The sequence below is a fragment of the Coturnix japonica genome, chromosome 9 (assembly GCF_054131305.1).
Source record: "Coturnix japonica strain WE chromosome 9, WE-NBRP24, whole genome shotgun sequence".
In the NCBI taxonomy this organism is placed as follows: Eukaryota; Metazoa; Chordata; class Aves; order Galliformes; family Phasianidae; genus Coturnix; species Coturnix japonica.
Window position 1 is genome coordinate 9510044 of NC_140671.1, and position 13684 is coordinate 9523727.

Consider the following 13684-nt stretch of genomic DNA (forward strand, 5'->3'; position numbering starts at 1 on the left):
TAGGAATAATCACCTTTCTTCCAAGAAGTCCTGCAAATAAGATAGGCTCAGAATCTGTGTTTCCATTTCCCAGTTCCAGTTGAGAGAACCGTATGCTGAGCCTCTGCTAACTTAGGGGGGAGGTCGTTTTGGGGGAGAAATTCAAAATAGCTGTTTTAATATGAGCCAGAACAGCATTGCGTTGTTAACAATACAGACTATAACTACTTGCACACCAAGTACAAAGATGAGGCAGCAGAAATGTCCCCAGTATTGGCAGACTGTAAAAGCAGGCGCGCAACATCCACAGAGCCTGGGAGCTTCAGTTTGGACATTAGGAAACCTATAACAGAAACATGGTGCAGCACTGGGAGAGTGCTCCAAGGGACTAAAGGCACCTCAAACCTTGAACGCTTCCAGTTAGCCCTGATTTAGAGCAGCATTCCCATTCAGAGTGAGAAGCTGGAGTGAAGACCTCCAGTGGTTCTTTCCAATCAACCTTTCCAAGCAGCATCTGACATACAATTGACGGAGAGAGCCTAGCATAAAATAAGGGAGAAAATATCATGGTTAGGCTTGCTAGAAGGATACACAAAGTCTTGTGGACCCTTCTGTTAGAGCAGCACCACAAAGACAGTCCAAGTGGAATTCTGGCTCTAAGATAGTTAGAGTAAGGCTATTTGATAATAGCACGCTAGGTCAGTGGGAGCTATCAGAAAGAGCTTCCAGCTGCTCCGGGTTTCAAACACAACACTGGTGGCATTACACTGTGCTAAATATGATGATGGTGATTTATTCAGGAGATGGCAATTTCAGAAGGTGTGCCTGGCCCTATCTGAAATTATCTCCTGCAGGTTGAGTGCAAATGCTGTAGGCAACAGAATCACTTCCATTATCCTTTGTAGGTAAAAATGGCTTGAAACGGCTCATTTCCTTGTTTGTTCTCTCAAGGATCTTTGTTCTGGAAGAGACCTTAAAATGATATTCTCTTGCCAAAGTCTTCAGCAGAAAATTTTAACTTTTCTAACAAAGTACCAGCAATTATGCAAATGGATATATTGGGGTTTTTTTGTGCCAAAGTGCTGATGAAACCAATGAAAATAATTTTGCAAATAATTATCATATTGAGGCTTGATGTGTTATGATGAAAATCTTCCACCATAGAAACAAAGAGACCTGCAGGTGCTTTTCAGTTTGACCATATAAATATATATATCACCCATAAACAGGTTACCTGAAAACCATTTAATGACCCCAAGTTGTCTATTTAGAGTGTATAGCACCATGTGAAGAAGCTGTAGTCCATTCAGTTACAGAATCATAGTAAAATATTATAGTAAAATATTAGGAGGGAGAAAAAATAATTGAGGTCTGGAGGGGCTGAAAGCAAGGATTGATTAAACGAGATACTTATGCATAATGACTTGAGAGGGAACATAATAAGTTTCTTGGAGGTTATACGTAACAAAAAGATGGGATTTGTTTAGCATTGCACACTGGGGCATAATTAGAGATAATAGGATTATATTTATGCATGGAAAAATAATCTGATTATCTGGAATCATTTGCAACTGTGAGAAAGAAGTTGCATCCGCAAAGGGTTAATTGGTGGTTACAAATCAGCAGCACCTTCCCTCCAGGCAAATCCTGCTTTGTGGTCTTTAGGGCTGGAGTAAATCCTTGAGGAAAACCATGGCCAGGGTGCAGGTGAGGCTGCAGTTTGGTGGGAGGAAGAGTACCCAGGAAAATAAACCCGTAACTCAAAGCACATGATGTGTCTCTATTAGGGGGTGCTATATCTCCTACTGAAAGACCTTGTGGAAGAAGGGAAGACAGTTGAAACCAAACATAATGCTCTCATTAAAGTACCAAATGATTTTTATTCACTCTAAGAATCACATCCTTACTGAAAGGCGCAATTATTTCCAAGACCACAGGCAACATCCAGACCAAGAGTTGTCTGAATCTGTAACAAGCCTGAAAAGCTTTGTGTCCAATCACACATCCAGAAGACAGCGACATCCCCCCCCAGCCTCCCCCCAGCTTCCTCCTTCAGCCTGACCATTATGCCCAAGACCTTGCTCATGCAAACAACAAGATGCCCAAAGACTGATAACAATCAGGATTTCACCAAGACTGATAAGAACAACAATGCTGTTTCAAACTAGCTGCCTAAAGAACTGGTAGCAGACACTGGGTTCAACAGCTGAAGGCCAACTTGGCACAAACCAAAACTACTGACTGCAAGTCAACGATCTTGTCCCGTGTAGCAATTGAACAGATTAATACAGTGGGAAAGGCAACACAGCAAAGGTGTGATGACAAAAGGACTGGTACTCACCTGTATCAGAAGATTCCAGGTTTGCAGGGGAAAGCTTCACCAAGGAGGAATCCCCAACCAGAGATCTTCCCCCCAGTGGCAGTCAGCCCTTCAATGAGGCCTAAGAGGTGCAGCCAGGCTCCACCCCTTCCTATCACACAGCTGAATTGCCTTCACCTGTGCTCCCAGGGCTGACCAGGTCCTTTCCCCAGGTGCTCAATCAATGGTTCAAGCCCTGACTCAGCATTTCCCATACACTCCATGAAGTACGTAATATACAATAACAAATGTAATAATATTTAATAATAATAAAACAATAAATATATTGCTGCTTCTTTCTTATGAGCATTGTTTTCACTGGGGTCAAGGCTCCAAATGACTGACCATCTGGGCACAGCATCCTGCCTGGAATCAGCTCCTGATCTCACCAGCACTTGCACCAGCACTGACATCGTGGTCATATCTGAATGGTGTTCACTAAGTGCCTGCAGCTGTACTCTAGAGTTTGTAAGCTTCATTGCAGCATATGCCTCCTGTTAGGTTTTATAGCCCATGCTAAATCTTCTGCCAGTGGATTTCCCACTGTTGGTACTTGAACTGTCTCTGTCGGTAATGTCTTTCTTTACTAGATTAAAAAAACAAAAACAACCCAAGGTCATCTGTCTTCTATAATCACATCATCCCCTGTCCTCCTCCTAATGAGACAAACAGATTGAGCTCTAAAATCATTCTGTATAAGGCATTTTCTACAGTCTTCAAATCATTCCTTCCTATGACCTTCCCCATCTTATAGACATTTAGAAGGTTGGGGCTGGAAATGAATGGGAGGTGCACCAGTGTTGTTGTGACACTTGCGTTACAATGGGAATGCAGTAGGTTAATAGTAATAAACACTAAATGATACTAATAACACCACCCTAGAGGTGTTCAAGGCCAGGCTGGATGGGGCTGTGAGCAACCTGGGCTACTAGGAAGTTTCCCTGCCTATAGCAGAGAGTTGGAACTAGGTGATCTTACAGGTCCCTTCCAACCCAAACCACTCTATGATCCTGTAATTATCTGCATGATTAAAACTGCTGTGCTGTCAGATTCCAACCAGGACAAAGTAAAACAAAATGAGTGTCAACTGGGGAATATTGTCACATTCAGCAGATATAAGAGTTTGATGCTTGAAGGTGGATGTTGCTCCAGTAGTAAGCATTACACTAAGGGACAAACAAAAGCAATGTAAAGTCTCAGACAATAAAGAATTAAGATCTTCATGCTAAACTAGCCTCTTACCTACAGCATGCCTGAGAGGCCTCTGAGCTACTGCTCCCACAGATGCCATATTAGAGTTCTGTAATCACAAACAATGCCTATATGAGAGCCAGTTACCTATTTCTGCAGTCTTTCAACCTCACATGTTTCTCTATGGCAAGGATGTACCATATTTTATTGAATCAATATCCCAGAGTGTGGTGTATGGATTTTGCTGGCTTCAAGCAATAAGAGCCTTGAAGCAATCAGAAGAAAACAAACAGGGGGATTTGCCCTCTCTTCTGAGGATTCATTTTTAACTCCTAGCAGCATGTTGGATGCATTCTGTTGAACGTTACAAGTAATACTTTTGATCTATTGTTTCACCTTCTCTAAGGCATATTTTATTTCAGAGTAACCTTCTTTTGATGCTTTAGAGGTCCTCCTGGCAGATTTCTGAGCTGGATGACATCCTTGTCTTACAATATCCTTTTAGGACAAATAAAACCCAATGCAATTCTTGGGTGAAATTGCACCATGAGAACATGCAGGTAATACTCAATTCATCAATGCACTGGAGAGAAAACATTCTGTATTGTGTCCCAGTGTTAGTATTTTCATACAGGAGGATATAGAATAGCTTTTAGTCTCCACCCTTTGTTTTAACATGGAATCTGACCTCTTCTTCTAGGAATTACATTTCAACAACCGAGGACAGCTGAAGATCAGCTCAATCTTCTGAATATCCCACGCTGTCATTCCAGGGCAGAGAGTAAACTCTTCTACTGCCCAATGCAGTGCCCACGTACTAATTGACCCTAAGCCAAACCTTCACGCTACAAAACAATTTCTGTTACAGGGAATGTCTATTCAATGCTGAACATTCACACACACAGAGACGAAACAAACAGCAAAGAAATAAGGATGAGGAAGAATCGATGTAAGAGTGCCATCTGGTGACATCTGCCATAACCCTGTATCATAGGCAGCATCTTCTCTGCAGTGCAGAGTGGAAAAATTTAGGGACAAAGTCCACGACACCAGAGGAAACAGCTTCACTAAATGGGTCCAAGAAATTGGCTGATTCCTGTTGGTGGCATAAAATTGGCAGCGGATTGGTGAGCTAAACTTCAAATATCTAGCCCCAAATGTGTCCATACAAGTACACAGTGCATGTGTAATAATCACAGCCACACATGCAAATTGAGCGACTGCCTTTGCAAATGGTTAATTAGGTACGTTGGACGTGGAATGGGGATAACTGTGCACACAAACTGAGCCTGCACTTTTGTGCTGAAGTGGTCTGAAAAGCTGCCTCAGGGCTTCTTACCTTAATTTACTTATATATTAACATCTTGTATTTGTGCAAATGCTTGTCATGCCTGGGGGGGGGGGGGGGGGGGTTCAAAAGGCAATCACAATGATTTAAACTCTACCTAATATCATAGTCTGACTTATTATTTGGACTCTTCCTGTCCAAAATAAGTTAATTTCTGTCACTGACCAATTTAATCCAGTTATCTTTTGGGAATCAGCTCCATGTAAGAAAACAGGAGACTGAAGTATATTTTGTGGCGAAGCTGATTGGTGTTCCCTGTTGTTTGGTGCCCATCTGAACACTGTTTCCACCTTCAGGGACAACTCAGGACTCAGATTCTCAGTTAAAACAGGGTCAGAGTTGAACATTAGCTCTGCTTGCTGCAATTGAACCTCATGGGAGCATAAGGTTTGGGAGACCAAGTGGCTATTCTGCTGGCTAGCAGCTGTAGGCACCATGTTTTGGGGGTAAATAATAAACTTCTGCAAGAAACGTGGGAAAACTAAACCACATTTAGTGAGATCACATATTTTGGAGTCTGCTTTTGTCTTTTGCTTTAGGGAGGTTATTCATGGCAAAGCCCATTCTGGGTCCCCAGTTTGTAACACCTAAAGGTATGGGGTAGGTTAAAGGTGACAAAGGGACACCTTACAGTCCCTAGACTGTCAGTATGTTATAAGGCAGAACTGCAGAACACAGTCCTTCCTCACCTGAAAATATGCCCTTCCAAGAGCGTGGTTCACTTGTTTCAATATACAGGTTGGACAAGGAGATGGGCTTGCAAGGCTCAGTGTTACCTCACACACATCCCCCAGCTCCATCACACTGCTGTGCCACCTCCTCACAGTGCCCTCAATATTCAGTACTGCAAAAACCTTGAATTGAGAGGTGTGATGCAGCCCAGCATACCTGCACCTTTTGTCTCTGTCTGTCCAGAGTCTGGGGCAACTCAGTGTCTCACAGAGCTGGAGCAAGCCTTGCTCAGCACTCCCAAAACCTGCAGCATTAATTGCTGCCAGATTCAGCTGCTGCAGCCCTGACACTGCCATCCTGCCAGGAAAACACAAACCTTCTTGCCAGACCCGAGCTCTGATTCTCTGCTAAAAGGAACACAGCGTCCATCCAAGGGACAGACAGCACTGGGGGCACTGCCCAGAGCATCCCACACTGCACACCTGGCTTCAACTCACCAACTCCAGTTCTTCACTGGCAGTAGCATTCAACCCCCATTTGACACACATGATTTTGACAGAGATCTTGGCTGTTATCTCTGGGCATTTTACTCCGGACTAATTTAGCCTCTCAATCACTAAGTTTTGTTAATGATGATAAACAATGTGATGTGCTGGTTTAAATGGTTTTCTGTCATTCCAGAGAATTTAGGACGTGGGGATCTGCAAAATATGACCTCAATTTAAGTCCATCATTCTCTTCCCCTGGAACTGCTCAGCTGGAATAAGTATCATTACTCCAACCAGAGCAACTGGCAGAGCAAACGGAGTGCAACACACACACCTGGAGTGGAAGAAATGAGCTGAAAATCTTACCCCAGTGACAGGAACAGTGAAAAATGGAGCTGGTGTTCCCAGGGTCCTGGTGAGGACCCTGAACAGTGGCCAGCAGAAACTCAGCCTTTTCTCCTCTTGGTTCAGGGAGAAATTTCATGGTCAGGCTGAGAAATGGCACTGACAAAACATTTGGTGTAAAGGGAAAAGAAATAAAAGCAAGCAATGCTTTGCCTTCCCTCCCAGAATTCATTCAATTCAAGCCGTAATAGAAATATTTCTGCACGTTTGCTAAGGTATCAGCATGCACACAGCCTTGTGTCTCCTACAGAATAAAGCTTTTTACATAAGGGAGGGAGCAAAGAACTTGGCCAAGGGGAAGAAAATGGAGTACAAAAAGGAAAGTTTCAAAAGTGCTGAGATGAAGGGTAGGTAACCCCTCCAGAGGGAGAAAGAGGTTGGCAGGGAAGAATGTCACCAGCTATTAGCCTCTGCAGAGCAGAGACAGAAAAGAGTCATTGGCATTTGTATTACAGGAAAGGGTCAATAGGAACAAGCCGAAAATGCAGCGTCTCCACTGCGCCCGTGATTTTCAATCATCAGTAGAGTTATGAAATTTTAGTTCCTACACTCTCCTTGTGAAGGTTTTGGACTCTTCTGAAGACTGGGACAGAAAGGTCAAGGATGAAGTAGTCATTCTGCGAAAAACTGTTCTCTCAGTAATAACTGTTTTTTACCTAGACTTCATAGATTGTTTGTATGAGTTCATTCGGGTACGTGCTGGTAGTTTGACCTCAGCCTAAGGGCTTATGGGAGAGCATCTGGCATGCAAGATAACTCACAGTGGTTTTGGCACCTCTCTACGTAGGATCTTTGGGTCCTGATCTACTTTGCACACATGGGTCACCAAAGATGTGGAGAGATATTGATGACTTCCACATATTTCCATATTTACGGCATTACTGAACTTGTTGCTGCTTGCTATATGTTGGCATTCAGAAAGAGGGGAGGCTGGGAAATTATTCCGTCACACAATCTTCTCTTGGTATAAGCTGTAACTGTTCACAGCCATATATTGCTGCCGCAAATCTTTCTTCTCTTTCATGGTCCTCAGTGCAGGACCAAGTGAACAATGGCTGCAGGTGGATGGGGGGAGGGGGAGAGCTTCCTTTTTTATCATAATAAGCTTTTCTGAAGTGTCTCAGTAACCTGTGCATAAACATGATGTATTTCCTGAGAGACTGTCTTATGCACTGAAAATCATCTTCACTTGGTGAGGTCTTGCTAATTCTTCTCTGAGCAGATGTGGTGATGTCTGAAGGCCTGGCTGTACATCACCACTCCGTGTGATGTTTGCAGAGTTGTAGGCTTTATGAAGCATGTAAATGGGCTTTTTGTGAAAAATAAGTTGCAAGACACCGTTTCCATACATCATTTTGGTATAAGGATATGCTAGAAAAAGCATCCCCTGGGAGGGCGGTGGCTGATGGATTTGTCCTAGAGAAGGGTGAGAAACCACATCTTTGGACCAAGAAATGCACGGGCCAGTATGTATAGACTGTAAGCACAGCATATATCTGGTGGAAGAGGGTCTGATGATGAATGCAGCCAAGAACAGCAATTTGAAATCTGAGCATTAAGTTTCTGCAATACCAAGCTCAGTCTTAGTGCTAGATACACAAGTTGTCCCAGTTCAGCCTGAGAGAAAAGAACAAAGACAGGAAATACCCCCAGTTTTGTTCAGGTATTTCACAACATGGAAAATGTTATTTTGCCTCCTGACTATAACACCAAGAACCTGTGATAGGAGGAGATCCCAAAGGGATTATTGCAAGGTATGAGTTTGTAGACCCTCCGCATAATGAAGGACTGGCATTGGCATCTATATCTAAGAAAACAGTCTAACCAGAACAAGCTGCTTTTTGATTGCAAAACTCCACATTCATCTGTTGGTTTCAGACTCACATCTTATAGGCTTTTGTCTCTTTAAGTTACTATATTGCACTAATTACGTTTTGACAGCTTAGTAGTTCAAATCATCTAATTAATACAGAATAGCTTCATCAATAATATAGTCAAAATTGCTCTGTATTCTTGATATGTTCCTCTTTGTTTTGCTTTTCTTCCTTCTAGAGCTGTGCTCACTATCACAGCATCTTTCTGTGTTCAGCTTTCCCTGAGCCCAGCTCAGTGACTGCAATACGTTATCAGTGTCTGAACCCTCTGCGGGGCTGTTGGATGTTCTCAGTGGGGCTTCTCTCTCCTCCAAGATAGAGTCCACTTAGGGTAATTCCTGCATGCTCCTGAACACACTCTGTTTCTTCATTTTTCACCTCATAAACAATTATTATCACAGCGAAAACTAAAGCCAGCTCAGGTCATAGCAATCCCTGGAATCTCTTTTGTGTCTCAATGGCATTGTGCCCTTTCTGAGGTCCTAAACCTAGCTGAAGCAGAGATAGACCTAGAACGTGTATCTGGGGAAAATCCTTCCTCAAGAAATTAAGAGGACCTAAGGACTTCATTAAAACCTTGCAGATGCCTTTTCAGCCTTAGATAACACAAGTACTACTGGAAAAGGTTGTTCCAACATACCTAGGCTAAAGTCCTTTGATACCCTCTGCTATAATCAGAAAGATTAACACATTAGAAAGGTGATACAGAAGCAAAACAGCAAAGGACCCTGCAGGGATAGGATGGCATTTCTAAAGAAAAGTAAAGGTACTCACCAATCTCTAAAGATCCAAGCTGCAAGGAAGACTCCATAAGAGAGAGATCTCCAACCAGAGATCCTCCCCCAGTGGCAGTCAACCCTTCAATGAGATCTAAGAGAGGTACAGCCAGGCTCCACCCTTTCCTATCACACAGCTGAACTGCCTTCACCTGTGCTCCCAGGGCTGACCAGGTCCTTTCCCCAGGTGCTCCATCAGTGCTTCAGGCTGGGACTCAACATTTCCTATACACCCTCACTGACTGACAATTTTGGACCTTGATAATATGAAACATGACAGTCTTTTACATTTGAATGAGCCAAATACAAAGTTTAAGGCTGCATTTGTTGAAGGCACTATGGGCAGTATTATCACAGCCAACATGGCAAAATGTCCTTGACATCACTGGGATCCTTGGATCCCACACTCTGCCCCGTGCAGAACATTCCACTCTTGCAGTGATGATACCCTACCAAGCAGAAGGACACGTGATGCTTTAAGTAGTGGTTTCTTGGAGCTCACTGACACCTGAGCTCGTTTGTGCCCTGGTTAAATAGCTGCAAGCCATCCAATAAATAAATCCCAGACCACTCTGCCGAAAACTTGCACTTTAGCTAGGCAGCTCACGTTTCTTTGTGAGATGGCCCTGAAACAGCAGAGCTTCACCTCAGCTTCTGCTCTTGGACACCTGCAAGGATAGAAATACAACTTACTAAAAATGTGTTGCGGAGAGCACAGAATCTGTCCCATGGAGCGATACATCAGTGTGAACCCTGCTGCGCCGAGGGGAATAGATTTGTGGAAGGGATATTTAAGGGACTCTTAATATGTTTCATGAATCACAGAAGGGGGAATTTATGTCTTTTGGGGGTCGTGACAGTTTAACAAGGTTTTGGCTGAGATTCTAATGGCTTATTGCTGAAATGTAACTATTATAACGTAAAATTTAAAGGTCTTGGCCAGAGGAAGCAGCTGAATTTAGCAGCACACTGGAGCTGCTGATCTGAAGGTTAAAACCTCTTTGGTGTGACCCCAGCTGGAGGGCACAGAGAGTGTTACAGGGCTGCTGCCTGGGCACTGGCTACAGCATTGCCATCCACCCATGGTTGTACTGCTTCTGCCCCACCGCCTCTCCCACTTTGGGCCACATTTCCCCATTATATGCAATTGCTTTTGTGCCTTACAGAGAAAACATAAGGAAAGAGCCATGTTTGTGGCTATGCAGCCTTCAAATTAAATACATTCATGCCTCTGTGAGTACAAAGCATTTTTCTGTTTGTCTCTTTGCTCTCTGGAGTATGGAGGGACGTGGTGTAGTGTGGAAATACTGGTGGCAGTTAGACTGTTAAACTGGATGATACTGGAGGTCTTTTCCAACCTTGGTGAGTCTATGATTCTATGAACAACACTAATGTCCAGGCATTCAGTGCCTCACAACTCCAGACCTCCCTCAGTCCCCAGAGCAGCTTCCCCATCCCTGCAGATGCTCAGCAGCTTCTCCCAGTCTGAATTTGCTCCTTTTCTCCACCATCAGCCCTTATCAATGTATCTGATACCTTTCTCCACACCTCAGGAGAAAAAAGTCCTCAACACCAATACAACTATAAACCAGCATCTCTTATTATTACCACTACACTGAGTAATAAGTTCCATGTGGATTTCCTTCACTTTGTAGGAGTGCCACAGATCTGGCACCATTCTGCATCATTTACCAGTTGGCCCCATCTCAGGTGTTTCTGCAAGTTTATCAGAGTATTGGCAGCAAGCCCAGCTCTACCAGCTCACCGCAAAGAGGGGTGGTAGGATATAAAGACTGGAGCCTTAGGTACTAATGGAGAGAATTTGTCATTATCTGTGGGCTGTGATGGTGATGAGTTGATGGTTGGATCTGGAGATCTTAGAGGTCTTTTCCAGCCCTAGTGATTCTATGATTCTATGGCTGATGGGCACCACTCTGAGCAGCTCCAATGCACAGCCAATTCAAGCTAAAGGCTTATTTTTAATTAATTAATTTTTTAAAGCTAAAAGATCTCTTTCTTTCTGCCTCTGGAGTGGTGCACAGAGGGAATTGCTGAGGGTTCAGTGTATGAGAAAATGAAACCCTGTATCCCTGATGGAGCAGCGTGGTACGGCTGACAGCTAACAAGAAATTAATTTGGAATACTTTTACTGCTTATTTGCTTGCTTGTCATCCTCTCTGCTGCTGTAGTTGGTTTAATTTTTCCTATTTCTGCAGCTCTTGATATCATTTATGTGATGTTTTGCTTTTTCTTTGCACCAGGCCTGGGTCCTGGACTCAGGCGTGTGGCTTTGTCAAGGCAGAAAAAGAGGGGGAGATCCCAATGGGAGTGCACTGAGCTGTGCCTGGACTTACAATGTGACCATGTATATCTCAAAGGAACTGAAAAGAAGAGGCAAGAAAAACTAAAAAGTGTTGGGTTTTTTTTTGCCTGGATTGATGAAATGCTGTCACCTCCCAGTGAACATTCCCTTTTCCATGTAGTTTAGCAAAGACTCACATGAGCAGCAAACAGCCAAGGTTGAATCTCCCCAGCCCTGCTGTGTTCCCAGCCCACACCGATGAGTGAAGAGCATCCTCACACCAGCCCATGCCTGGGGAAAGGCCACTCCTCTCATTACAGCCATCAATCATTCCAGCGCCCTTTCCATCTACTGCAGCACTCCTGCAATCCATCGATCAGTGCTCTGGCTAAAGGTCAGGCTGCAGGGCTTGCCTGCTTGGCTGCAAAGGCTTTCCTCTGGTTCCCAAAGTCTCTGGTACCCATCACAGCTGCTCTGTGTGTGCATTCCACAAGGGTGAGGGCTCACCCAGCTCAGCTCTTCCTTGCCAGAGCCAGAAGATTCTGCTGTCCAAAAGAAATAATATATCTCAAAATCACTTTGTACTTTATCTGTACCTTATGCGTTACTCCAGGAGCCCACATCTGTGCCTTTCTAGCAGTGAGGTTTCCTCTGCCCAGCTCAGGCTTGACCTGGTAGTCATGGGGATGTTCCTTACAGGCTTTTCCCACATAGACAGCTTCACAAATCTCAACATCAAAAGCTTTCCCTGGTAGAATCATAGACTTATAGAATCAGTAAGGTTGGAAAAGACCTCTAAGATCGCCAAGCCCAACCCCAACCCATCCCCACCATGCCCACTGCCCACATCCCTCAGTGCCACATCTCCATGGTTCTGAAACACCTCCATGGATGGTGACTCCACCACTCCTTGTGCATCTGTGCCACTGCATCACTGCTCTCTCTAAGAATAAATGTTTCCTAATATCCAACCTGACCCTCCCCTGGTGCAACTGAAGGCCATCACCTCTCATCCTATCGCTGTTATCTGGGAGCACAAGCTGACCCTTGCCTTCCTATGTGCCTTCTGCAGGGCTCACCATCAGCCATCCCTGGTGCTGCTGCTCATGACCACACTGCACATGTTGTGCTTCCTTCTAGAATACTTCTGCATGCCTTTTTTTTTTCCTTTTTCTATTTTTTTTTTCACCTCTCCACAGCAGAACCCAGCAGGGAATTAAAGCCCTTTGTATATGGAAACATCATACAACGCTCTAACTCTAAAAGTGCTTTGGGGATCCTCTCGGATAAAAGGTAGCAGAGAAATGTAAATGTATTCTTTGGATGAGCCCTCTGGATTAGCATGTGAATTTTCAATTGCATCGCCCCAGCAAAGCTTGGAGCCGCAGGGTCTCCCATTACACTAATTCACCTGTAATCTCTGCTGCTGACTCTGGTACAGGGGTGGGGAATCCCTCTGCGCCCGCTCCTGCAGCACAGCACTGCACAGCACATCCCGCACGCTGCCCTCAGCCTAAAAAAGAAAAAACAAGAAAAAAAAGGGGACAAAAAAAAAAAAGAAAAGGCTTTTTTTATTTGTTCTCAAACGTAACACAAGCCCAAGTTTAAGCAAATAAACAAAGCGGGCTATTATGTAATCTGCTGCTTCTCAGCATCTGCGTTTCGGGATGCAAATCGTGGGAGAGCTTTGATTACAGAAACTGGGGCACTCGCAGCCTTGACAACAATTCCTGACGTGCTCTGAATGCAGCACACTCAGTGTGAGCAGAATCCAGCTCCCAGGAGACCCCGCGCTGTTCCCTGCAGGCTCCCAAACTCCCAGGGTTATTTCTAAGTGCAAGACCTCTGGAAATAGCTGCTCCAGTGATGTTACACACTTGGAGTTTTATGAATAGAAGAGCTGAAATGAAAGCTCCCAACTCTGCCTGCATGGAAGATGCTCACAGCAAACACTCAGCTTGGGCTTCCACTCTCACTGTGTATAGTATTGGTCATAGGAAACAAGCCCTGTCCTGATTTGTGCTTTCCACCTCTGGAAGTTGCAGCTTGCAAAGTCGCTTGTTTCTCACTGGCACCATTTCCTACTTTCCTCTGTGACTGCATCATTGCCACACTTCATCTCTCACCCTTACACCCACCATCCATTGGTGTTTAACTTGAAGTCAGCATTACATGCAAGCATCGTGCATGTTAGCAAATGCTGACAGGAAGGGAAACATCCAGTTGCAGGAAGTCATTGCAGACAAAGCCTGGTTACATGGAACAGTGGTGAGGTTGTATCACACACATC

The 13684-nt window shown here is 44.2% G+C and overlaps 1 protein-coding gene and 1 long non-coding RNA gene across 3 annotated transcripts in view; both read right to left on the reverse strand.

Moving 5' to 3' along the window:
* The window catches only part of LOC146759681 (uncharacterized), a 32878-nt gene extending 23543 nt beyond the window's left edge, over positions 1-9335 (reverse strand). For both annotated transcript variants that reach the window (XR_014931969.1, XR_014931968.1), the window contains exon 1: positions 9091-9335. This is a non-coding gene — a long non-coding RNA (uncharacterized LOC146759681). The remainder of the gene's footprint in view (positions 1-9090) is intronic.
* A 19-nt stretch (positions 9336-9354) lies between these two features.
* The window catches only part of LOC116654130 (uncharacterized), a 95765-nt gene continuing 91435 nt past the window's right edge, over positions 9355-13684 (reverse strand). The window contains exons 6-7 of the mRNA XM_085509518.1: positions 12806-12907; positions 9355-9760 (exon numbers count right to left, since the gene is read on the reverse strand). The gene's annotated coding sequence lies outside the window, so the exon portion shown is untranslated. The remainder of the gene's footprint in view (positions 9761-12805; positions 12908-13684) is intronic.